Source organism: Podarcis vaucheri (assembly GCF_965113315.1).
Source record: "Podarcis vaucheri genome assembly, chromosome: 2".
NCBI classification, from domain to species: Eukaryota; Metazoa; Chordata; class Lepidosauria; order Squamata; family Lacertidae; genus Podarcis; species Podarcis vaucheri.
In genome coordinates, this window is record NC_138760.1 from 62,762,568 (window position 1) to 62,788,173 (window position 25,606).

The following is a 25,606-nucleotide window of genomic DNA, read 5'->3' on the forward strand; positions in this document are numbered from 1 at the left end:
GGCAGTGGCATAGACTGGGAGAAGCCAGAGAAAATACCAGATGGGACTATTGAAATGGTGGCAGGAGGATTCAAGATTAGGCCTGAAATGACTGAGGAAGCCTTCCTTAAGTTGTGGCATGAATATAAAATAATATTGCTTAACATTCATATTATTTGAGCTTGGTATATATGTTACAGTGGAGTGAAGAAATAGTCTGGTTGAAAGCATAAAGAAACGTATGGTTGAAAAAGTAAATCTTGTGTATGTTAAAATAAACCGAACTCCATATTTAATTCAAGCCACCAAATGCCTACCGGAACACAAAGGTTTTTAAGGTTTTCTCTTCTGTTAACCTATAGGTGAAGGAAGCTAAACAAATCTAGGGCTGATCTACAAGATGCCTCTTTGTGTAAGTCCCAGATGGAGGGCCAGAGTTTAGCCCCCCCCCCCATACAGATGGATTGATGAAGGTGATTGGTTTTGTCAATCACTCTATGGTGTGAACCTGACCTCAAAATCAATAAAGTGGAATAGGAGACTAAAATAGCCATGGCACAAATCAGTAGTGAATTAGGGGAGAAGAGCAATGGCAAGGATGACTCAGTCACTTGTCATTAACCATCTTGAATTGTGTGAAGAATTAAAAATGGTGATTAAAGTCTGTTATGGAATACGTAACCTGCAATAAGTGATCTTGAGTGAGCACCCACAAGATCAGTCTCTCACGCTTGCTGATAAATTTCTGTGCTAGCACTATTGCATTACAGCATTTCCCGCATTCCATTAAGCATTGCTCAGCCTAGCTTGACAAGCAACTTGGCTGCTGTACCCTCTTGTCTTGCAGCTGTGTGAACAGCTTGCACTTTGGAGCAGTTCTCTGTACACCTTGGACAAGGGAGCAGCCAAAAGCCAAGGTGAGACTGCATAAAGTTAACTGAAATGTAATGGGTAAAAGCATTAAGTGATCCAAATGTTGATGGATGAGAGTTGGAAGCCACACTTAATAACTGTTGACAGTTTGCTCCATATAGATGCAAAATGACATTATTGTGAAGCTTTTGTATAGCTTTCTATCTGAGGGCGCTTGCTTAATGGCCTTGGAAGGCTGGTGGCTACTAGCTACTGCACACCCACCTGGTACTGGGGACTGAAGGAAGCCATTTGACTGTTCTGATCACAGCCAGAATAAAAGAGAAATAAGTTTGAAAGTTTGCAGCTTTCTGAAAAGAAGCAGTCTTGTGTAGACTGCGTGCTGTTCCTTTGGGGAAACGGATGCTGCTTTAAATACCAGCTTTGTTTGTCTAGGTGTCTGCCTGCTGCTCTGTACTTAACTTGCATTTTTGTAAAGAACTTTAAAAACCACAACATCAGAAGTCCTCAATATTCACAAGGGAACTGGTCCTGTGTAAAAGTTGCTTCTGAAACTTCCTACTATTAAGGAAAGTAGGCTTGTGAAAGAGTAAAGCAAGTGGGACAGGGGAGGAAAGGAACCCCAAATTACAACCCTGGATGTTTTTAATCAAGCTGATTCATTATGGTTTCTAAATCTGTAAGTGGAGACATCAAACTGAATTTTAAAGTCCTTTCCATTCAAGGTACAAGTTTAAGCCGAATAATAACCATTATACTTCATCTATGACCTATTTAATGCTCAAGTCACTACAGTACTTTTCCGGTTTTCCCCCTGATATATCTGCAGGTTTTTACTAGGCTTCCAAATGCTGTTTCAGCTTGATTTATAGAAAATGCTTAGTCACTGACATTAGCTTTGCTTTTTATGTGTGAAAAAAGAGACACTCCTTAGCGTTCCTTTACAGCACTTTCTGCCAAGAAGCTGCAGCTGCCCTGCTGTTGAGAAAGCTGACTGACCAACTTCCTAAAGGTCTATGGCTCTATGGCTGCAGATGAACTGTGGTGTAGCAGTTGGACCATCAAACAAAGGGATTGGGTGACTTAAGTCAAAATCCCCATGCAACAGTGAACTTCACTGAGTGAGTTTAGGCTAGTCACCACCTCTCAGCCAACTTTTCATCACAAGGGCTGCTGTGAGGACAGGGGGCATGTATGGTGCCTTGAGATCCTTGGAATATAAATCATGGATTCATGGAATTGTAGAGTTGGAAGGGGCCCCAATTGGGATGTAAGTAAATGAATAAACTTCTGAAATCGATGCACAGAAATTCAGCTACCTGCAAAAAGTACAGGAGACTCGTTTTTCCCCTGAAGTCCAGCCAAAGAACAAAACAAGTACACAAAATCCTCTGCAACTAATCTGCCACTTTTCATCTGCTCTGATGAGAAAAAAAGTGCTCAATTCAATTAAAATGCCCTACTTTTAGCCTGAGGAGACCCTTACAAATTTGGAATTTCTAGGCTTAGTTACTTCAGTCAGTTATTATTGGTAGGAAAACAAAGGGATTGTAAATCTGTGCATGGAAATTACCTCACAGAGAAAGGATGTGGACAATTTGGTGAAGACTTAACAGCTATCTTGAAACATTTGGCTGAGAGGCCTGCTGCCTTGTTATGCAAAGCCATTGGCATGGCTTGGTCATTGTTGTCAGACAAAGGGTGTTAGCGGGCAATTTAACCTTTCTTTAAAGCCCTTACCAAAGGAATGTACCTTGACTTACCCTCACCTGCAGTGCCTGGGGCAGGGAACCTTTTTCATTGAAGGGCCATATTCCCTGCTGGTTAAAGGGTCCCCCAACACAAACCAGTGATGAAAAGGGCCAGGGACAAAAGTAGGCAGAGCAACAAATGTTACTTCTACCTTTGTGCAGGAGACTCATTTCTTCCAGGGCTGGCCCACCAGTGATGCAAGATGAGGTGATTGCCTCGGGTGGTAGGATTGGCTGGGGCAGCAGATCCGGCCTCCAAGGAATGCATTGCTCACTGCTGCTGCCACAGGTGAGGTGGCAGTGATAGCTCCTTTGAGGCCAGATCTGCCGCCTCCTCAGCAACCCCCTATCCCCATGCTTCATCTGCAGTGGCCTAGTGGTGAATAGGAGGTGCTGCTGGTCTCCTCCTACCCTTGTTCTTCCCCTTGTTCCTAATGTAGATCTTCACTCACCCCTTCTTCCCTGGCAGGGGAGGATGCCATTATGTGATTTCCCTCAGGTGTCAAAATGTCTTGGGCCAGCCCTGGTTTCTTCATGCACAGACATCCCTTCATCTAGTTCAGGCTTCCTCAAACTCGGCCCTCCAGATGTTTTTGGCCTACAACTCCCATGATCCCTAGCTAGCAGGACCAGTGGTCAGGGATGATGGGAATTGTAGTCTCAAAACATCTGGAGGGCCGAATTTGAGGAAGCCTGGTCTAGTTCAATAAGAAGCATGAGCAGAGCCAGACAAAAAAACAGAGCTCGGGAAGGGCGTGGTTTGGGAGAGAGTCCTGAGGACCAAACATGGAGGATGGCCATATTTGGCTTTCAGGCCCAAGGTTCCCCACCCTGGGTTTGTGGAGCAGAAATCTGTTTTACTTAATATAGGAGAATGTATTTATTATTATTTTTTCAACATAGTTTCTTCCGCACTTTATCCTCACAACAGCCCTGTGAGGCAGTATGACTGACTCAAAGTGAATTTCATAGCAGAGCAAGGACTTGAACCTGCCTTGGTCTCCCCAGTCATTGTCCGATAGATTAATATGCTAGTCATACTATCATACTGGTTCTCTTGCCAAGAAATAAGCAAGTAGTTTTTGGATTCTAAGCTGGTCTTACTTCTTTCTGACAAGTGCTACCTGCCTGAATGTTTGCATTTGCAGCCCCATCACCTGTCCACATTCAACAATGCTACAGCTCTCTAGCTTACACACTCATATCTTACAACACTCAGAGAAGGGCTACTAGTTTGAAGTTCCATCCTGAGCTGCTAAAGTGATATTCTCCCCCTCCTCTGGGGCAGGCAGGGGAGGATAGTTAGTGGTTCAAAGCCATTACTGAAAAAATAGACCCCAGATCACAGCCAGTAGACAAGATAAGTTGCATTTCTCCCCTCTATGCTATTCTCCAACTCCACAATTGGAAGCTAGAAATTGCAGCTTTGGATGTGATTGGCAGAAGTTAAGCGAGACCTCAGTACTGCTGAATCTAATTCACAAATTAAAACATTTGCTAAGAAATATACACATTGCCAAGTAGGAAATGGGAAAGACATGTGATGACATATTATAGTTCACAAATTTTATTTGCCCCCAAACTAAGAACATTTCAGCAGAATAGTGTCCTTTGAATTTGATGACAGCATCTGTGAGCTGTGTAAGTAGGTTACTTGTAGCTGTGATTCATCATTCTAATATGAATTCCAGAAGTGTGCCTGTATTAGTCAGTAACAGCAAGAGGGTACTCCTGAAGCACCTTACCTAGTAACTCGTTTAGCCTGGCATGAGAAACAGCCTTTTTCAGCACAGTGGAGTAGGAAGGTGGAAAGGAGTCATATCAATTGGCGTACAGAAGAGGGAAACCAGGACTCATCAAAGCTGCTTGTGGTCTTTATAATGAGGTTTGACTCACATAACCTTTCCCAGGGATGAAAGTGTATTACATGTTTCCCCCCCCCCCACACCAAGATTATGGTATATCTAGCCTGGGGAACAGTGCTTTAACAATTATATAATGGGCAAAGATTCAGCAAGTGCAATTCCTGATTGCTGCATTTCCAGGTTGTAGGGTAAAAAAGCACCTTTTCAAATTCTAGCTGTTGCACAATTGTTAAAGGCACAGAGGATGCTACCAGAAAAAGGTGGCATCTCTATAAACAATTTTTTTTAAAGCCTCTAGCTCTTATATTTGCAGGTATATTAAGGGAAAACATGCAGACAATATTTTGCTCACATTTTCAGGATGAAGCAAGCTTGCTCCTGCTTTCCTGCATCCTACCCAATGAATGGAAACCACTGTTTAATGATTAATTGATCAAGGAGAAGAAAGCAGCAATAGCTCTGTTAATTGGACAGAATTTAAAGGAGGGAAACTGGATTTTGATGTGTGGCTGTAGGATGACTTTCCTTTTGGGCCAGCGATAAGAAACTAGTGGCCCTTCACACATTGTTGGATTCTAGTTCCCCACTACTGTTCTAGACTCAGCCTTAGAATTAAGACTTCACAATGATTGCTTAGTAATTTCTGGTGCTAATTTCAATTACTTGCAATGCATCTTACTGTATTACATTTACTATCCATGGTCTAGAAGGATTGGGTGACTTTATCTTGGGGAGGTGCTTTGTGCTCAGTCCAGCTGTGCAACTGGGGGGACAGAGCTTGGATCTGTTTGCTTCCCCTGACTTTAAATGCTTGTTTATTCCTGTGAAGAGAAAGATTGGTTTCCTTGACACCCACCCAAACATGAATGTTATTGATCAAATTATTGTTTTCACCCTCAAACATTGCAGGCGATATTATAGGGGGTGAATTATAATAGCTTCACAAAGAGGCCTCACCGCTCCCAAACCTGAAGCTAAACTGTTTGACTGATGCAGTGCTATGGGTGTGATCACCTTTTTGTTTTCGGAAACTTAAAGCTGGGAGCCTCTGAGCAGGCATGGAAGGCCTGTCCTTTGACAAGTGCCTGCTTCCTGCTTGTATTATTGAGCTGGGGAAATCTGGTGGCTGGAGCCTTTAATCACAAGGGTAGCTTTGTGGTGCCATATATGTTATGCTGCCAAAGAGGTGGCCTTCGATGGGAGATGGTTTGAAGCATCAGGACTTAGGGGGAGAATCTCAGGTTCTGCCAGAGAGGGCTCTTAAAAGTAAGAATCAAGTACCAGTCTGGTCAGCCTCTGGATTTGCCAATTTGTCCTTTGCCATGGGCAGCAAAATGTCTTGGGCCAGTCTTGTTTCATGCTAGAATGTCTAGTCCATGAGACTGATTACTCTTATAGTGATGGCTGATCCTCTAATGACCTTCCCGTGCCTAATCCTGTATCTGAGGACTCCTCTGTTAGCGCAGGAGTGAGGGTGTTGCTGAACTACAACTCCCATCAGGCATAGCAAGCATGGCCCAAGGCCAGGGATAATGCAATTTATAGTTCAGCAACATCTGGAGGGCTAAAGGCTCCACATGCCTATCTTAGTGGAAGAGAAAATACTCTCTGCTATGGAAGATACAAGAGCAAGTTTTTTTAAATTTTCTTTTGTTTTTAAAAAGAAGTGGGAAAGCTTTTCCTTTCAGTCCGTGGCCTGTTGCTAGGAAAAATTACCTCAAGGCCTGTTGTTAATTTCCGAGACCTCTGACCCCACAGATTTGTGCTAATCTTGCCCATTAGCCTCGCCTTGTTCTTTTGCCTAATAGGCTCCAGGGACTGGCCTCTTTCTGAAGCACATCTTATTGATTCCAAGCCAGGGGGTTGACGCTGATATGGTTCTACAGACCATGTAAACTAAGACACATAACTTAGAGCAGCTAACTTGTGGCGCTCGAGATGCTGTTGGGCTCTAACTCCCATCAGCCCGTGCTGGTGAGAGGTGTGGGGAGTCCAGCAACACCTGGAAGTCCACTGTGTAGCCACCCCTTGCCCTAGAGTTTTTTTGTGCCTTTCAAATTGGTTTGAAACTCATGGTTTTGTTTGGTGGAGGCAAACTATGAGCCTGGGCTCAGGTGGTATCTTAAGCCAAACCATGGCTTAGCGCTGTGTAGCAAAGCAGCAGCAGCAGGACTAGGACGGAGCACAGCAGCCTCTCTAGGAACCCACGTGCTTGTATTCTTTGCACTATGCTATGGTTTGGCTTGGGGGTTACATGAGAACTGAGCCAATGAGAGAGACCATTCTGTGCTGGCAGAAGCTCCTTTCTGGACTTTTGTGGTCTTTGCTAATTGTTCCTTCCTGGACTTTTGTGGTCTTTGCTAGGAGCAAAACACAAAGCATTTGGTAGAGAATGCACACATTAATGTGCCTGATTTGCATAATTAGCAAGTAATTACATATCAGGCTACTCATATTGGGGGAACTGGGTTTTGACCATCTTAGCTGCTGGCATTGGTTGGTGCTGACTCAGTTTTGGTCCTGGGCCTTGAACTGTAACCTAACATGCACAAAAACTGAGCCTAGGCAAAGGGGATTCCTTCACTTATTTTGGTGCCTGGAAAAGCTTGATTTCTGCTTGCCAGTCTGCTGTTAAAGGCACAGCTTCAAAACTAGTAAAAAGAAAAGAAAAGTTGGCAACCTCATTCACAAGAAAATAGAGTTACAGGATCCCAGTTTGCATTCTTTCTGACAGTTCTTCATACACTGGGGTGGTGTAAGTTCCTCTGGTCCTTCTAAATTAGATAAGGTGCAACCTTAGCAAGGAACAAAGAACTGATCTTGTAAGCAACAAACTTAAAATCCCTCTGACCTCATAGGCAGGGAGAATGTCCTTGTCCTTGTAGCAACAGCTCCAGACATCAGGCCATGAAAGCTAACTTTAGTCCAGGCTTTAAAAGGTTTCCTCTGCCATTAGACAGAATTTGCCTCCAAGTTTTCATTTCAGTGTTGGCATTTAATGCTCCTGCTCTTGGCTCCAGCTCTCTGGCTTTGAAACTTTCTCGCGCGCACGCATGGGGGGGGGAATGCCACCAACCAACAATATCTCAAGGATTATCTGAGCAGTAAATGCTAAGTAGGCAAAACCAGATAACCCTTCCTGAGTTCTCATTAACATGCCAACCTTTGTTTGCCAAGATCTGATTTAAAAGAAAAGAATACAGATCATATTTTTGGTGCTGTCACTTTAATGAAAGTATCACTTGACAAAACCAACAGAAGAGAGAGACATTTGCAACCAATTATGTTATTGCTGATCAGTCAAATTGCATTGAAAATTACATGTTGAGTTTTATTCAGGGCTGCTGATAAATTAACTGGCAGCCTAGTGCTGAGATCCAGTATCAGTCTAATATCACATTGGTTTAATTTGAAATGCAAAAGAAGTGGGGGCATTTGTGGCAGGAGGCTAATGTAAGCTACATGGTTATTAACACAGTGTAGCAATAGCCATCATTAGCAATGGCTGGAGGGATCCCTTTTTTTGTACCCCTTGACCCAATCAAAAGCAGCCTTTGAACAGGGTATAAATCAGAATGGGATTTGGCTGTGTCTTATGTAAATTCATAGCTGTGGCTACTTTTAAACTTCTGCTTTCACAAAATATAAAATTATTCCTCATAACCACAAGAGGAAGTTGGGTACTTCAGCATATAATTCAGAGGTTACCAAATCGCTGGCTAACAATCAGTTTATGGAGAAATACTTGCTCTGCACTCCTGCTTCTGGGGAAGATAGTGATATTTCCTCCCCACGGCAGATGCACTTCTTGGGGGTTTGCGCACAGCTCCATTTTCTTAATTAGTACTGACATTTTGAGCTATCAAGTCATAAGCTTTTTGGGGGGATGGAAGAGACCCAATCAAGTGATGTCTTCAGAAAACAGTTTGATTTAAATGCATGGAAAATAACAGGTGAAAAAAGAAAAAGAAAATTCATATCTTAGGACTGGATAAAAAGGATACTGCAGAGGTATCCAGGTTTTTTTTGTTTTGTTTTTTTTACATCCATGGCTATTGGATACACCATAGAATCCAAGCTGCATGCCAATGACATTTATACTATGCACTCAGAAAAAATTATGTAGATTGATTTATCTTTTTAAAAGAAAACTCCAATTTTGCTTTTCCCTTTTGCTCTTCATTTGGATAAACTGAAAGCATGCAAATTAATTTCTGCTTTTGAAATCTGCATTGATTCCTCCTTTTTTGGTGCTGGCAGGGCTTCTTCACTTTTACCAACTTGTGATAGGCAGAAATCCAGCCAGTGCAGCTTTTCCAACATAGAGGTACAATGTGCTCCGGTTGAATTTCTGCCTCTCTGTTTCATTGTTAAAGTCAAAGGATGCTGCTAGAGAGAAAAGGTGGTAGCCTTCCCTACCAGGACTGGCTGGCTGGTGCGATGTGGGATTCCAGAGTGTGGGATAGGTGAATAAATTCCCAACTGGCTACAGAAACCACAGGCCTCCAAACTGGGGCTAGAGAAGAGAAGGGCTGGGCTCGCCTTTTGACGCATGGTTGCCTGGAGTCCAAAGGGTGCCGGGATGATTTTGAGTAGTCGCCTCTCTATTTTTTGTTTTCTATTACTTCTCATTCTACTCTATGAGGGATGAAGAGGAAATCCCTCCAGCTCCCTAATTGTCTTCTGCAGGCTTTTTGAAAGCAGACTTTCCTATCAGACACCCCACTCTTAAAGGAAAAAAAGAAATCAAAATGAACACAAAGAGATAGGTGTCTCAATATTGCAAGAGGCTGCAGTGCAAAGTGGTGTGGTGTGTTTCTTGAAGGTAGCATGATGAGACCTTTCAGTGCATGAGAAGCCACTTATGGCAAGTGATACCAATCATGTTTAGCATCAAGTTGAATTCAGTTGCTAGAGCTGGCACAATCTGTGTGTTTGCGGGGGGGACTTTGGCAATCTTTTGCAATATGTCACCCTGTGTGAGGCCCCCAAATGGATCTTCTCAATTTTGCGTTCCCTTGCCTCAACGCCCTCTGTGGAGGAACCACCTGGACCACCCTAAATCTGGTGCTGGTGTATGCAGGGACATTTCGAAACCTTGGATGGGTTTCAAAAGCCACCTGCAACATTCTGGAATTTGATGATTGTATTGGAATGGCTGGCTTTCAACTTGATGCTGATACCAAGGACTGCACGTGAGAGAATACAGAAGTTCTATGTATAGCTGGTTCTCTTTAGCTCAGGGGTCAGCAAACTATGGTCCGAGGGGGCCATCAAACCGGCCCCCGGCCTTTGCCGCCTGCTCGGTCAGTCCCTGCGTGGAGCTAAACTGGCACGGCACACCGGTTTAGCTCTGCACAGGGACTGACTTCTGGGACGCAGCCATGGCTTCCTATTGGCTGCAGGAAGCTCTTGCAGCCAATAGGAAGCCGCAGACACCTCCTCCTCCCCTGCCATGGCTCTGAAAGCCAGCGGGGAAAGAGCGGCAGGCGTGTGGGCTGGCGCATGTGTGTGTGCACTCCTGCTCTAGCTTATGGTCAGAAACATGACTGGAGAGGGTGGAGCTTTTTGTGTTCTATTTTGGCCCTGAGCAGGCCGAAAGATAAACCAAATTACTGATTTTGTACCTCCTCCTCCGACCAGTGGCAAACGCAGGACTGCATTTGCATGCTCAGTTCCCTTTGAAAAAGAACCCCGGAAATCCACACCACACCTTTAAAGCACACCCAGTGCCCATTTAAAGCACATGACTTCCCTCTAAGAATCCAGGAAACTGCGGAAAGTCATGTGTTTTAAATGTGCCTTAAATGTAGTGTGGATCTGTTTCTTCTTTCTAAGCAACTGTCTGCAGAGATGCATAGGTTGACCAGGTATTTTAAGGGCACAACAGCAAGCCCTTGGGTGATTCAAGTTCCAAAGCGACATGAGTACATGTTTCAGATTTAGTTTAACCCAAGAGCTATGGGCTCCAGCTCAGAAAGAATTGTCCCGTCAAACAACCTGAATTGTAGCCACTGTAAACTAAAATTCTAATGACAAAACCCTCGAGCAGTTTTCCCGATCAGCTCCTGCAGCATATAGGAAGCAACAAATGCAGTTATTCTTTTTCCTTGTTCAAGGATATTCCTTCACATGCCGCCCAGAGTACATATACCTTCTTTATTTATGGTGAGAATGTGAACATCGCACTTCTCTTCGCACGCTTCATGTTAAAACCTAGGTGTTTGGGTAAACTGGTAACTTAAATGTTCCAGAGATTTAATTACCAAAGCTGTGGGTGGGTGGGGAAATAAAAAGGTATTTAGAAATATAGATTACAAATAATTTAGAAGAGCTAGTAAAGATTAATCATGAGAAATTACCAGTCCTCCAGACCCTGCCTCTGCATGCAGGGAAAGCCCCTAACTCACTGAGGGTTTGAAACCCACTGGTTACCCTCACCTGATGTAGGCGACCAGTCAAAACTGTTTTCCGGGGTGTGGCCACTGTCACATGCTGACAGCTTCTAGGAGCCACTGGTGAGAGCTAAGTACGGGATGGGGACCAAAGGTGAATAAGATACCCCAGAAGAAGCACAATGTGTCCCCCACCAGAAGTACTATGCCTCCCCTAACACCCCATACACCCCACAAAATATATTAACTTTTGAGGTACAAGTGATACTTGGAAAATTAGAATATCGTGGAAAAGTTCATTTATTTCAGTAATTCAACCTAAAAGGTGAAACTAATATATGAGATAGACTCATGACATGCAAAGCGAGATATGTTAAGCTTTTATTTGTTATAATTGCGATGATCATGGTGTACAGCTGATGAAAACCCCAAATTAACAATCTCAGAAAATTAGAATATTAAATGAAATCAGCAAAACAAGGACTGCAAATAGAGCAGTATTGGACCTCTGAGAAATAGAAGCATGCATATGTACTCAGTACTTGGTTTGGGCCCCTTTTGCATCAATTACTGCCTCAATGCGGCGTGGCATGGATGCTATCAGCCTGTGGCACTGCTGAGGTGTTATGGAAGACCAGGACGCTTCAATAGCAGCCTTCAGCTCTTCTGCATTGCTCGGTCTTGTGTCTCTTATCTTTCTCTTGGCAATGCCCCATAGATTCTCTATGGGGTTCAGGTCAGGTGAGTTTGCTGGCCAATCAAGCACAGTAATCCCATGGGCACTGAACCAGGTTTTGGTACTTTTGGCAGTGTGGACAGGTGCCAAAGTCCTGCTGGAAAATGAAGTCAGCATCCCTATAAAGCTTGTCTGCGGAAGGAAGCATGAAGTGCTCCAAAATCTCCTGGTAGACAGCTGCATTGATCCTGGACTTAATGAAGCACAGTGGACCAACACCAGCTGATGACACAGACTGTGGAAACTTCACACTGGACTTCAAGCATCTGGCATTGTGTGCCTCCCCATTCTTCCTCCAGACTCTGGGTCCTTGGTTTCCAAATGAGATGCAAAAGCTGCTCTCATCAGAAAAGAGATTTGGGGAGCCATGTCATCACCTGGGAAGGTAAACTGCATTTCCATGCTCTGCTCTGGTTTGTCAGAAGCGACTTAGTCATGCTGGCCACATGACCCAGAAACTGTACGGCGGCTCCCTCGGCCACTAAAATGAGATGAGCACTGCAACCCCAGAGTCGTCCACGACTGGACTTAACTGTCAGGGGTCCCTTTACCTTTAAACTCAATATACATAAATTTTAATTAATGACTGATTACTTTGTAGTAGGTGACTTCCATTTTTTTTACTAGTTATTTTAAGTTTTTCTCCATCAGCGTTTATGTTATGTGCCTAGAGATTTATTTCCAAATGCCACACAAAAATATACAGTGTCTGTCTCTTGGAACAAATCTCTCAACCCTTTAGGCTGCCCCTCTCTGCATAATCATTATTTATCTTTGCTCTTAAAATGTTCCTTCTCCCAGAATTTGTCCTGTCCAAGAGGGCTTAGATCACTTCCCTTGCTGCACCATAGCTGGGAATTTGCAAAGACTTTTATTCAGTTTGTTCTATATAGCACCTCTTACTTCCCAGATGCTGGCTTTCGGAATTCTGGAAATCAACGAGGTGCAAACTTGGATTCCCCAAATGCCTACTTGCATGAATAGAAACACCCCTTTACATTCACACCCCACAAGGTACCTACTTTCTAGGAGGAAAAAAGTGAGTGTTATGGTGCAAAAAATACGGTAGTTAAGAAGGTCCTCTCTTTGGGTGTTTTTGGGTAGAGACAACAAAGAAACACAGCAGTCCTGCCTCAATCAGAGGCAAGAGATGGCCTGGGCTGCCAATGTATACAGTATAGTGTGTGGGTCCCACTTAGACTTGTCATATTCTTTTTACCAAAAAATGGTGCCTCTGCAATGTGAATTTCACAAACTTATTAAATGATGAAGAAAAAGGCCACACAGTGTAGGTAAGCACCTAGTGCTTGGCCCATTTATCTTGTGGGTTTCATAACAAAAGGGCAGAGTCCAATCTTAGACCAGCACTGAGAACTGGAGAATATGAGCTGTTGCTTCAACTTCTTTTATTCCTTTCACTTTACAATTGTAGTAAGAGAGCCTTGGGCCTATGGCTGGCCCAGAACGTTTTGGTGTCTTGAGGCTGAAAATACAAGAATAGTTTAAACAATATATTGATCAAAAATATCCCTCCTTTTAATAATTCCTGAAATCTGACACCCAATGCAGCCATTTAATTCTACCTTATTGCATGGGCAGCCTTGCTTTATACAAACATAATAATAATAATAATAATAATAATAATAATAATAATAATAATACTTATATCTTTGTGTGTGGTGCTTGACTTCTTAGCATTTTAGTGTATTTCTGACATGTGTCCTTCCAAGAAATTCCAATAATCTCCTAGAGACGGTAATGCTTAACATATAACAGCAGGCTGGGGGAACCTATGGCCTTCAGGATGCCTCTTGGACATCCAGCATAGCTGATATTCAGGAATTATAGTCCACAAACCACCTGAAAGGCCACAGGCTGCCCACCCCTGTGCTATGGAAAAGGAATCTGCAGCTGTTCTTGCCTCACTGTTGAATGGGATTTGCCAATGGAAGGGCTGTCTTTTGTCTAAGGACCCAGATTGCATTCTGCTCATGTCTAACAAGAGGGAATAACATTCCTGGTGAATGCCAGCTCTGTCCCCCCCCCCCGCCATTACTCTTATCTTGTGAAGTGAATCGAGACTGATAAGAGTGATGTCCGGATCTCCTCTGTCTACAGTCTGACAAGATGGAGTGGAAGACAAGTACCAGTGCCTTTTAACTTCCAAGTGTTTTGTCAGAACAGGTAGTTGCCTCTTTACGGGAGGAACATGAGTCTTCCTCCTGATAGGGACCTGGAGGAAATGTGTTTGTGTTTCTTCCGTGATGGATGACACAGCAGTTTACCCTTGAAATCGCACACCCTGGAAAAGGATAATCAGGTTTCGGTTTCTAAGGTGTTTTCACACATTTGGCTTCAATCACATTTTCTCAAGCTTTCTCTCCAAACAAATATTACCTTTATTTTGTTTGCCATGTACATTGTACGGCTCAGGGAGTCTCAAAGCTCCCCTCTAGAAACAAGAGAATGCAACTTACTAATTCTCTTTGCCACCTTAGTAGCTTTCTAGAAGAGAGAGTTGCTGAGCTTCAGCACTGCTGAAGGCAAGAGGACAACATTGCAGCTAGCAGGCAGTCATGTGACTCAAGAGACCAATAGGGTTTGCTGTAGGGCAGGCGTGGGGAACCTAATTTGTATGCATATATGCAGTGCGTTTTTTCTTTTAAAAATGTTCGGGGGTACTCTCATTTTGATTCAAGAAAATCACCATTTTATAGTTCAAATTAGGGGGGGAAACCTGTAAATGGACAAAAGTACAAAGATTCACAAAGTGTTTAGGGTATGCGTATCCCTGCGCACCCCCAGAAAAAAGCACTGCATATATGCAAATTTAGAAATAATTACTGTAATTTAAATAGAAATACCAATATTTTACTATAGAAATATCATTTTACTATGGTGAGGAAGACTGTGACCAGATGGCTTGTGAGCCTGTTCAGTTGTCTAGGTGCTAACTGTTAACGGGCACCCTCAAGTCTTCTCTTCCTTCTTCCTTTATTTATTTATTTAATGCCTGAAAATGTGACAGGAAGGCTGGCAACATCAACCCCACCATATGAGAATCCCTTACAATCACCAGTGCCGGGAGACAGACAGTCAGGTTGTAATATCCACAGCGTTTTTGCCTCGTGCCTAAATATATGTAACAAAGGTACCAGGCAAGTCTTCCTAGGGAGAGCATTCCACAAACAGGGAGCCAACACAGAAGAGGCCCATTCTTATGGTTCTTTATCTTTATAATGGACAGCATTTCAAATAGCATTTCAGATAGAGGACTCCTCCAAAGAGATGACTGTCACCTGCAAAGTACCCTACTACTACAGCATCAATGAAAAATTTCTTTGTGAAGGCCTGATCGCCATAACCAGAAATGATGCAGAGGAAGCTGCCCTGGCCTACAGAATACATCATTATCTGGCACAGAAGCAGAGAATAATATTTACAGCCTTCCAGCACATAAAGCAGTTTTGCTGAGAGACGCTGCACATTTTGTTTGTCATGGGTGTGGACTGGAGTCTGGAAGCAATGTGTCAGAGCTTACCAGGTCTACTTTTGCTCATCATCCTAAGTCTTTCCTCCTCTTCCTTAGCAGGATAAAGAAGCGTCCAGTTGGCTGAAGAGGCTTATCAGCTCTGTCTGTCTGGGTGTTAACAATCTATTTGTCTAAGTACCTGTCACATTCACATGCCATGTTTCCATTGTGACTCACTATATTTGTCTGGTTATTTTTTTTCCAGTTCAGGATTGTGCGTGTGTCTGTCTGGAGGCTCTCTGCCTTGCCTTATTGGTGCCACCATTCTGAGGCAACAGCTAGTTATATCTAAACGTTGTCCAATAACAAATCAAGCTCAATTCATTGTCCCTTTGGGGCCATTCCTATATCCCACATACAACTCCCGAAAAACTGTCTCGTAGAAACCAAGGCTGTGTTTATTTAAATCAACAAGCTGAAATAAGTCAACCTTTGAAATCAGTAGGATTTGGCTGTGCAAGATGGCATCCTCACTGGGGAACCATTGCGTTCTTTGTGTTTAAGGATGAAATCAGGGCTGACCCTACCATTCGGTAGTGTGAGGGAAGCCACCTCAGATGGCAGATGTGAAGAGTGGAAGCAAGGTGCTGGTACTCAGAGCTGCATGTGCCACACAGCATGCCCTGTGCCCTCTAAGCTAGCTTGTGATGGAAGACGACTTTCCCATCAGCAGCATTACAGTCAGATTCAGCTACTGGTCTGATTAGCTCGCGTGCATGGAATGCAAAGGGGTGCCGTCTTCTCCTTTGGCTCAGGCAGCAAAATTAAACTGGATAAAATGAAACAGAAATCCTTCTACCTGCCGCACTACCTGCTACCATCAGGGACCAAGAGCTTATTTAGACCTGATGTGCCACAAACCACCTTGCTGTGGTTAGGTGGCAGCAGGTAAAAGCAGATAAAGGCAAATGAGTCAGGTGATCTATGGGCTGAAGGAAAAGGCAGCTGCCATAAGCCTGCTGGAAATATGAATAAACTCTTCCCCCATTGCCTGTGCTGAAGGCGCTGGCATGATTTAAAGTTGGCAATAAGAATGGTTCCCCACCTTTTGATACTTGGGTCATGAGTGTTTCACCTCCTCCTGGATTATATTTTAAGCACATTGCACTCTTACACCCAAAAACATACTACATATGTGTTTTTTTCAGTATTTCTTCTAGGGCTTAATTCTGCTTCCACAGATTTTAATGAGTTCCTGAAATGGGTCTTTATAACTTGTAAAGAAAGTGAGTGAAGCTTATCATTTTGGATTTGTAGAATGAGTGTACAGAATGTTTGCGAACCATTCTTGTATTGAAATGCAAACAGAAAACCTAGACCAGGCTCCTGTTCTTCAATGTTTGACTATGTTGATGATGTTCCTACCATACTCAGGTTTGCTGTATTGCCTTAAATAAACATACTGCCCAAATGTGCAAATTGTTCTTGAGGGGGCCCTGAAACACACTGACTGTGAACCATGCTTCTAGTGAATTTGCTAAGGAACCCATCAACTATAAAACTGCTTTTATATATTCCTATATTATCTCCAGGCTGGTGGAATACTGCTTTCCATGATATTTACTGAGTCAATATTTGTTGTAATGAAAACAGAAACACCAGAACAACACTTTAAACACAAGATAACGGTTTACACTTTAGAAATTCTACTAACATTTCTTTTTTCTTTTTATCAGTGGTGATAGTGCAACAGGAAACTATTCAAGTGTCATCTGATAGCTATATCACTTACACAGCTGCAATTTATAATGCAGATATATTTAATAGCACTTCTAAGCCAAAGCAAATTCTTCTAATATGCAGTACTTGTGGAAAACAAATGTCATTCTAGCTACTTGTTGCTTATTGTGTGCATGTGTGCATATACTGTATATACTGCTCCATTCTGTCATGCAGTAAATTAGGCACTTGCTTTTGGTAAATTTTCCCCTTGGGAACTAGAGGCTTTAAAATGGAATTCTTCCTCTGTTTCCCAGGAGAAATGCTGTGGAAATTGACTAAGTGCTTTATACACTGAGCAGCTGAAGGAAATCCATATAAAATGTTGGATCTATACAGTTTTAATACATGCAATATATGTAGTTTCAGGATCAGTTGTGGGAATCCTAATATTGTGGTAAGGTTGTCTCTACTCAACACCTGTGACACTGTAGTTTGGCTTCAAGCCCAGTCATGACACTGAAGCCACTTTGGTCATCTTGGTTGATGCCATTTGTCAAGATGGCAATGGGAAGGCATGGCTGATGACAGTCTCTTTAAGGGGCAACTTCTGGTCCTTTTAGGCTGAGTCATTGCCACCAGTACAACCCTGTTAAGTTAGAAAATGGGAGCAAAGTCTCTATGGCAGTGCACAATGCCATCTGGCATTATCCTACTTACAAGATTCAGGTTGTGTCTATAGCTGCAGTGGCACCAGACCAAGTTGTTGATTCTACATGCTTTTTAGTTTAGCTACACAATCATTTATTTATTTTCAATTTCCCCTCCGGTGTATTTGTACAAAATAGGTAAGAAAATTCTTCTTGCAAGAGACAGTTAAGTAAAAAGAGGTTAGCTATAAAAAAAGAAGGGCAAGCAAAATGAGATCCTTTGTGGTAGATGTAAAAATTACTAGCCACAGCTGAAAACCTTTTGCGTTTACAGGAGTAAGAAATCTGTGGCCCTCCAGATGTGGTTGGACTCCAAGTCCCCTCAGACCAGCCACCAGGCCAACAGTCAGGGATGATGGGAGTTACAATAATGATGATGATGATAATAATTTATATCCCACCCATGTGGCTGGGTTTCGCCAGACACTCTGGGCGGCTCCCAACAGAACATTAAAAACACCAAACATTAAAAACTTCCCTAAACATCCGAACAACATCCAAAGGTTGCACAGGTTCCTCATACCTGGTTTGCAGTATTTAAGTTGTCCCCAATTATATCATTGCTATTATTTATTCATTTATATTGGCCAATAGGCCCCTAATACATTAGAGAAGGTGTCTCCTTATTTATTTAAAAAACAGCATTCTCCACCCCCCCTTCCCTTTCCTTAGCTTCATGTAAATATGCAGGCCTCTGGAATGCCCTCTTATGTAGTTAGTGTAGGAACAAACGTTTAAAAAGAAAGCCTGCACATTAAACGTTTGACATTTTAAGGGGTTATGTTGAAGCGGTGCAAAATATAAGGGATCTTGAACTTTTGGATAAATTGTGGTTGGGAACATTAATTCTTGTAAAAGGGCTGTTTGAATGACTGTTGAATAATGGAAGCACTATTGGCCTGTGCTATGAACTATTCTGTAGTTTAATTTTGACAAACTTTGGTACTGCTCCAGCTCCCACTCCCCATTTTTTGGTTAGGTGGTAGTAAAAAAAGAAGAATCCCCTCATTCTTCTAAGATGTTTGTCTCAACAAAAGCCTGTTTGGGGTCTAAGTGGGGAAAGGGGCTATGAGTAACATCTGGAAGGAAGGACAAGGAGCAAAATATTACAGTATATTCCAGCAGGAAGTTCTTTTAATAAGTAAATCTTGTAGTGATGACTTGTAGAGATTCAGAGAATGGTGTTGGATAAAACAATAACAACACAAAACATTTATTTGCGGCTTGTGACAAGCATTTGCATTTTCTTTTATATATACATATGAAACTGTAAGGTGCCTTTTCTTCTACTACCATTGTGTCTGTTAATTACTTTTTCTTGTTTGTTAGCATTGGGGTTGTCACCTTTTAATGGGCAGAAATTCTGTGTTTGTAATAGAGGAAGCTTTACAACAGGCGGGTAGATGAAAGAAATGCAACTTTATTGTGGCTGCAAATTTTTGCACAACTTCCACATATCTTCTTCATAAAAATGCTGTCCTATGTTATTTCTCAATTTAATCTGGATTTACCATTTCCGCAAAAAACACACACAGTAAAAAACACCTTAAGAACACAGTAGATTAAATGAAGATGGGGTGGTGAATATGGAATGGGATTTTTATGAGAATGCTGTAGAAATACATGCATGCATGAACAGCATCAAAACCACAATTAAATTGTTGTGTGGAAGTGTGGCCTGTGTTGGGAGAAACCAATTTTTGCCTTTCATGTAGCTGTTCATTAACTAAAATTAAACTCTTAACCAGGCAGCACTGCATTTTAGGCAGCACTCTTGGCAGGATCAAGACCTGATGGGTGAGTTTATTCTGAACCAGAGGCTGCACAAGGCAAACAAGCACAAAGGTGGCAGGCAAAGCTCAGGATCTGAAATCCAAGTTTGACAACTGAGTGAAGGTTTTGAGAGTGCAAAGTTGTAAGGGATTAGAAGTTGTTTGCAGGAAGAAATAGGAGCCCAGGAGGTGCAGCAAATGTAAGTGAAACAAGCATTGATAATACTGAGATATAGAAGGATCCTGGTAGGAAGTAACAGGAAAGCCCTAAGTGGGCAGTCATAGGACCTTCATGTCCTTATTAAGGGCTTCTAAGAAGATCCATGGACGCGGGTGGTGCTGTGCTCTAAACCACAGAGCCTAGGGCTTGCCGATCAGAAGATCGGCGGTTCGAATCCCTGCAGTGGGGTGAGCTCCTGTTGTTCGGTCCCAGCTCCTGCCCACCTAGCAGTTTGAAAGCACGTCAAAGTGCAAGTAGATAAATAGGTACCGCTCCAGTGGGAAGGTAAACGGTGTTTCCGTGCGCTGCTCTGGTTCGCCAGAAGCGGCTTAGTCATGCTGGCCACATGACCCAGAAGCTGTCTGCGAACAAACGTCAGCTCCCTCGGCCAATAAAGTGAGATGAGCACCACAACCCTAGAGTCGTTCGCGACTGGACCTAACGGTCAGGGGTCCCTTTACCTTTACCTTTAAGAAGATCCATGCCACCCACAAGCAAATGTGGAATATACTCTTCTACTCCATCAGTTCCTGACAAGAACCCCACATAGTCCTCACATCCTCAGTCACCTCACTCTTCTTTCAAATCCTTTCCCTGTATAACATTACCTCCCTTCCTGATTTTTGTGGCTGCTTCTGTCCTTACAATAAAACTATGATCAGAATGTATACACAGCTTAATTAACATATGTGGTAGTAAGTTACACAGGTGTTATTTGAGTGTTTGGAGCTGCCTTGCTATGAAAGCTGGTGTAGCTTTTATTTAGTTTTCTGTCTCCCAAAATTTCTCTGCTTTGAAGTATTTAGTGGCTCTTACATCCAGCTAACAGGGTTTGTTGCAAGCAATTATTGCAAGGTAATTTATGTTTTTTATGTATGCTGATTCAATACTGTTGTATTAATTTGCAGAAATAAAAAATGGGGGTGCAATTATGATTAAATGCAAAGAAGTAAAAGTGTGAGCAGCACCTGTTCATGCCTTCAGCAGTCTCAGTCTGCAGAATATTTATGGGAAAAGTAAGTAAGAATCTTGCAGTTCTTGTAGAGAGCCCTCTTTAGTTACTGATTTAAGACCATATAAAACCCAATAAAAGATAAACTCTTTGTTACAAAACATCTGGTAATTCCACTTGTGTTTTCATCATGCAAAGGCTATTTCCCTTTTTCCTTCCAGATAAGCAAATGCAAGTGGGAGTATGGTCTTAGTGAATAAAGATGGGGGGGGGGGAAATAAAGCAGACATCATCTCCAGAGATTAAATTTCTTACGTATTAAACTGTTAAGTGCATCATTCTGCCCTTTCAGTAGAGAGAATTCCTTTTGGGGTTCCCAGTAAAGTCTGCACAGCACAGCACAGCACAGCACAGCACCGCTACCATATACCATTCACATTATTGAACCATCTTTAGGGTTAGGATGTGGTTGTTCTTAGTGGGGCAAGGGGTCAGATTCAGCAGTGGCTGCTGCTACAGGAGACCACACCAGATTTTCACTCTACTCCATCCCCACCCCAATTTAGCAACATGGTTTTTGTTTGGGTTATTGCTTTTCCATTTATCTCAAAGAAAGTATATGGACATGGCAGGATTTGGGGGGAGGTTCAGTTCACGAGGGAAGGGTAAATAGAATAGCACATTTGATTTGTCCACTCTCCACATTTGTTATGGGATGTGTGGCAAACAAAGGAAAGAGAAGTGGAGTAAAATGGGATGCACTGGAACGAATCAAAGCATGGAATTTATCAGAACGGAACAAAGTGTTATGTGTGTATATAATATTTTCACTATTATCTCAATTCTGTAAATTGTTCAAGGATAGTTGGCCTAATCCTATATAAAAAAAGGTAAGGGCTTTTTAAAAAAAAAGTATATGAGCATTTAGTATATTGAATTTATGTTTGAATTTGACACCCCTGCTTCAGAAGAGATAATATTATGCAGTGAACTCCCATTGCTTGGCCCCTGCTCCTGCCAACCTAGCAGTTCGAAAGCACGTCAAAGTGCAAGTAGATAAATACCGTATTTTTCTCTCTATAACACTCACATTTTTTCTCCTAAAAAGTAAGGGGAAATGTCTGTGCGTGTTATTGAGCGAATGTGTGGTCCCTGGAGCCGACTGGTCCGAGTGCAGGGACAAAAATCAGAGGAGGGAAGGCTGCAGAGAGGAGGCTGATGCTTTACTGCATTCTGCCTCAGGGTCTTACTGCCCACCCTCTCCTGTTTTCGGTTGCTGTGTTTGCTCAAACGCAGCATGAAGCACAAAAATGATACATCCACTGTTTCATTCATAATTTTTTTTTCTTGTTTTCCTCCTCTAAAAACTATGTGCGTGTTATGGTCAGGTGCGTGTTATAGAGCGAAAAATACGGTAGGTACTGCTCCGGCGGGAAGGTAAACGGCGTTTCTGTGCGCTGCTCTGGTTCACCAGAAGCGGCTTAGCCATGCTGGCCACATGACCTGGAAGCTGTACGCCGGCTCCCTCAGCCAATAAAGTGAGATGAGTGCCGCAACCCCAGAGTCGGTCATGACTGCACCTAATGGTCAGGGGTCCCTTTACCTTTACCTTACTACATTTATTATTATATTCATTTCTGCAGTGAGCAAACGCTTGCTGAACTCTGTATTTCCTGCCCCACTTTAAGTATTATATAAGCTGTGTTTCTTATTTATTAATCCAATAATTATTTTCTAGAATGTCTAATTATTCAACACACCAGCGTGTCTTTATGTCTCCTAGGAAGCTGAAGGAACAATACATGGAGTTCCCACGTGGTCACTGAAACTGACCAGATGAAGACCTCCTTCTCAACGGTGTCGCTGCATCATGTAGATCAGAGATGGGGAACCTGCGGTTCTCCAGATGTTGTTGTATTACAGTTCCCATCAGCCCCAGCCAGCATGGCCACTGGTCTTACTATTTTACAAACGCAGGACACCTGAAGAGGGTTTGTATTTCTGAAAGGGAAGCTGGTGGAAATGGGCTGGTGGGGTGAGAGGGGAATGCTGCTCATGATTGCTAAAAAGCCACGAGTAGTAGAAGACAATCTACTATTGATAAAATCTTTGGCCTTAGTAAAAACAACTCCAGTTAGTTCAAACAAGTGTGAGAGATAGAGCAAAATGGAGACTGTGATTCTGCTGTTGATGTATTCAGTTGCATACTGGAGTATGCAAAGCATATGTGCCGCAGCCAAACCATCCTGCCCATCCAGTTCTTCACCCTGTCATGACCTGCTGATGATCATGCCAATTCAGTACACTTTGATATTTTGTTCCATATGCCAGACAGAAGGCAAACCATGCTTATGATTAGGGCTTGAAAACTCCACTGGATCCCTCCAAAATATCTAGCATATGATGAATGTTAATTGTATTACATTAATTATTCCCTTTCTCTGGCACAGGACATGTGTGTTCCAAGGGCCAAAAACAAGGTGATATGTTCCATGGGATGTGGTTCTGTAGCTGGGCAGATCAGAAGGGGCTAATCACAAATGTGGGAACAAGGTGATAAACTGGCCCATTTGTCTGCCAAACTATCTACCTAGAAACTTGTGTATGAGGCATCCCGGTGGCTTCATTGGTTCTAAAATACACCAGCAATTTATATCACTATCGCACTTCTAATGTACATATGCTAGAAAGTTAAAGGTAAAGGTAAAGGTACCCCTGCCCGAACGGGCCAGTCTTGACAGACTCTGGGGTTTGTGCGCCCATCTCACTCAAGAGGCCGGGGGCCAGCGCTGTCCGGAGACACTTCCGGGTCACGTGGCCAGCGTGACAAAGCTGCATCTGGCGAGCCAGCGCAGCACACGGAACGCCGTTTACCTTCCCGCTGGTAAGCGGTACCTATTTATCTACTTGCACCCGGGGGTGCTTTCGAACTGCTAGGTTGGCAGGCGCTGGGACCGAGCAGCGGGAGCGCACCCCGCCGCGGGGATTCGAACCGCCGACCTTTCGATCGGCAAGCCCTAGGCGCTGAGGCTTTTACCCACAGCGCCACCCGCGTCCCTATGCTAGAAAGTTAGTCATCAATAAATCAGAGGCAGCATGGTTTAATGAATGCAACACAGTGATCTGTAGCGACTTAGGCTTTGTGGTAATATTATCACTTAGTTTTAACTCTGTGGTAATATTATTATAAACTTTTAGACCCTGGTGCATTTCTTGGGCAGAGTATCCTCTTTTGTGTTTTCAAAGACAAGTGGTAATATTACCACAGTTAAAACTAAGCACATAGTTTGAATGCTACTATGAAGGCCTCATTCATTTGGCTAAGTTCCATTTGTTCCCTGTGGAATATACCCTAATGATCACTTTTCTTAATATAATTGCTGAGGGATGTGTGGTAACTCTGGGATTTATTTATTTTAAATCTTCACTGGGAAACACATGAATGGTTTTCCTAAAATGGCAACTCCCCTGAATCTTGCAGTGGCTCTGAGGCATCCCCAGATAGTTTGAATGTATTGGGGTTCTATTGGGGTTCAAACAGTGAACATCCGGACAGAAAAGTTGAGCTTTTTTTTTGCAAAGCTGCTGACCTTATTTTGGCAAAATTATGCAGTTCTTGAGCTTTTTTTTTTTTAAATAGGCAAAAACAGCACTGTGACATGGGCTTCCATACGTCTGGATTTTCCTGGACATTTGCTGCTGCTGTGAGTGCTGGAAGGAAGACCTGCTCCCTGCTGCAAGGCCCATTTCCACCTGGCCTAGGGCGTGAGGCCGACTCACCCTGAACAGGTAAAAGGCTCCTGGGAGGCCACTGGGACATTGGTGGAACAACTCTTGGTTTGGGGCAACTGGCTGAAATGTTTTTAAATGTTTTAAACGGTTCTAATTTTGGTTCCTCTGTTTTGTTTTTGTCAGGTTGGTGTTGGTTAAATGTTTAGTTGGGGTTGGCAATTATTTTAATTTTGGTACAACTGTAAACTGTTTGTTGTTGTTGTTTTCTATTGATTTATTGGTTTTCTATGTTGCTTGCCAACCTAGCAGTTCGAAAGCACGTCAAAGAGCAAGTAGATAAATAGGTACCGCTCCAACAGGAAGGTGAAGGTTTCCGTGCACTGCTTTGGTTCGCCAGAAGCGGCTTAGTCATGCTGGCTACAAGACCCAGAAGCTGTACCCCGGCTCCCTTGGCCAATAAAGCGAGATGAGCGCTGCAACCCCAGAGTCGGTCACAACTGGACCTAATGGTCAGGGGTCCCTTTACCTTTTACTATGTTGCTTGTATACTAGGATATTTTGTTTTTTAATGTTTGGTTGTGTGTTTATATATGTTGTAAGCCATCCAGAGTGGCTGGGGAAATCCAGCCAGATGGGTGGGAAATAAATAGTATTATTATTATTCTTATTAGCCCAAATTCCACCTGAACACTGCTAGAGACAGCTGGATTCCAGCTATGTCCGGGAAATCCGGGACATATGGAACCCCTAGAATGTATAGTTCCAATATATGAGGTAAATAAATAAATACCTTCATATTTTAGGACAAGGGGGGTAGCTCAGTGATAGGGCATCTGCTTGCTTGCAGAAGGTCCCAGGTTCCATCCCTGGCATCTCCAGGTAGCGCTGTCTGATATCTTGGAGAGAGGCTGCCTGAATTGCAACAGCATAGCACTTTACGTTTCCCCTAACCACAATACTGCAATGTTCGGTGTTGGGAGAATGTAGCTATCATCTCAATAAGAAACCCTATGTTGGGAGGTAAATTTTGTTTTCATACATCTGAATTAACACTTGCACATGTACCACTGTAAAATCCCTTAGCAAGCCTACATCTTGAACCCAGAGCTTTGAGCAGCAGCTCCTGAGGAAAGTTCTACTTTTGAAAATGCACAAGGTTCTCAGTTAAGTGGGAACCACTCTAGAAAGGCAAAGCATCATTAACAAGTGGTGGTGGTGTGCGATGGTTAAGGAGGCACTTGGGGGAGGCTGCTGCCTTGAGTGGGGGACAGTTGATCAGGCAGAAGGCCTCCCCTGCGTGAAATAACTGTTATTTTACGAGAAGTAGGTGCCTGCCTCAAGCAGGCAGCGGTGGGTGTGGCCAGCTGGATGTTGGAGCTCTTCTCAGCGGCTGCTGCTGCTGCTGCCGCCACCACAGAAAACAGACAGGC

At 43.0% G+C, this 25,606-nt stretch overlaps 1 protein-coding gene and 2 long non-coding RNA genes across 3 annotated transcripts in view; 2 read left to right on the forward strand and 1 right to left on the reverse strand.

Moving 5' to 3' along the window:
* Window positions 1–23,132, forward strand: part of LOC309525935 — a 51,122-nt gene extending 27,990 nt beyond the window's left edge. Inside the window, exon 4 of the long non-coding RNA XR_014216586.1 lies at window positions 22,228–23,132. This is a non-coding gene — a long non-coding RNA (uncharacterized lncRNA). The remainder of the gene's footprint in view (window positions 1–22,227) is intronic.
* On the reverse strand, window positions 12,989–16,536 carry LOC309525937. Its single transcript, XR_014216588.1, has 2 exons — window positions 15,141–16,536; window positions 12,989–13,082 (listed from the first exon to the last, which is right to left on the reverse strand). It is a non-coding gene; the product is annotated as an uncharacterized lncRNA (long non-coding RNA).
* A 955-nt stretch (window positions 23,133–24,087) lies between the features above and the next one.
* Window positions 24,088–25,606, forward strand: part of JADE2 (jade family PHD finger 2) — a 149,460-nt gene continuing 147,941 nt past the window's right edge. Inside the window, exon 1 of the mRNA XM_082211560.1 lies at window positions 24,088–24,233. The gene's annotated coding sequence lies outside the window, so the exon portion shown is untranslated. The remainder of the gene's footprint in view (window positions 24,234–25,606) is intronic.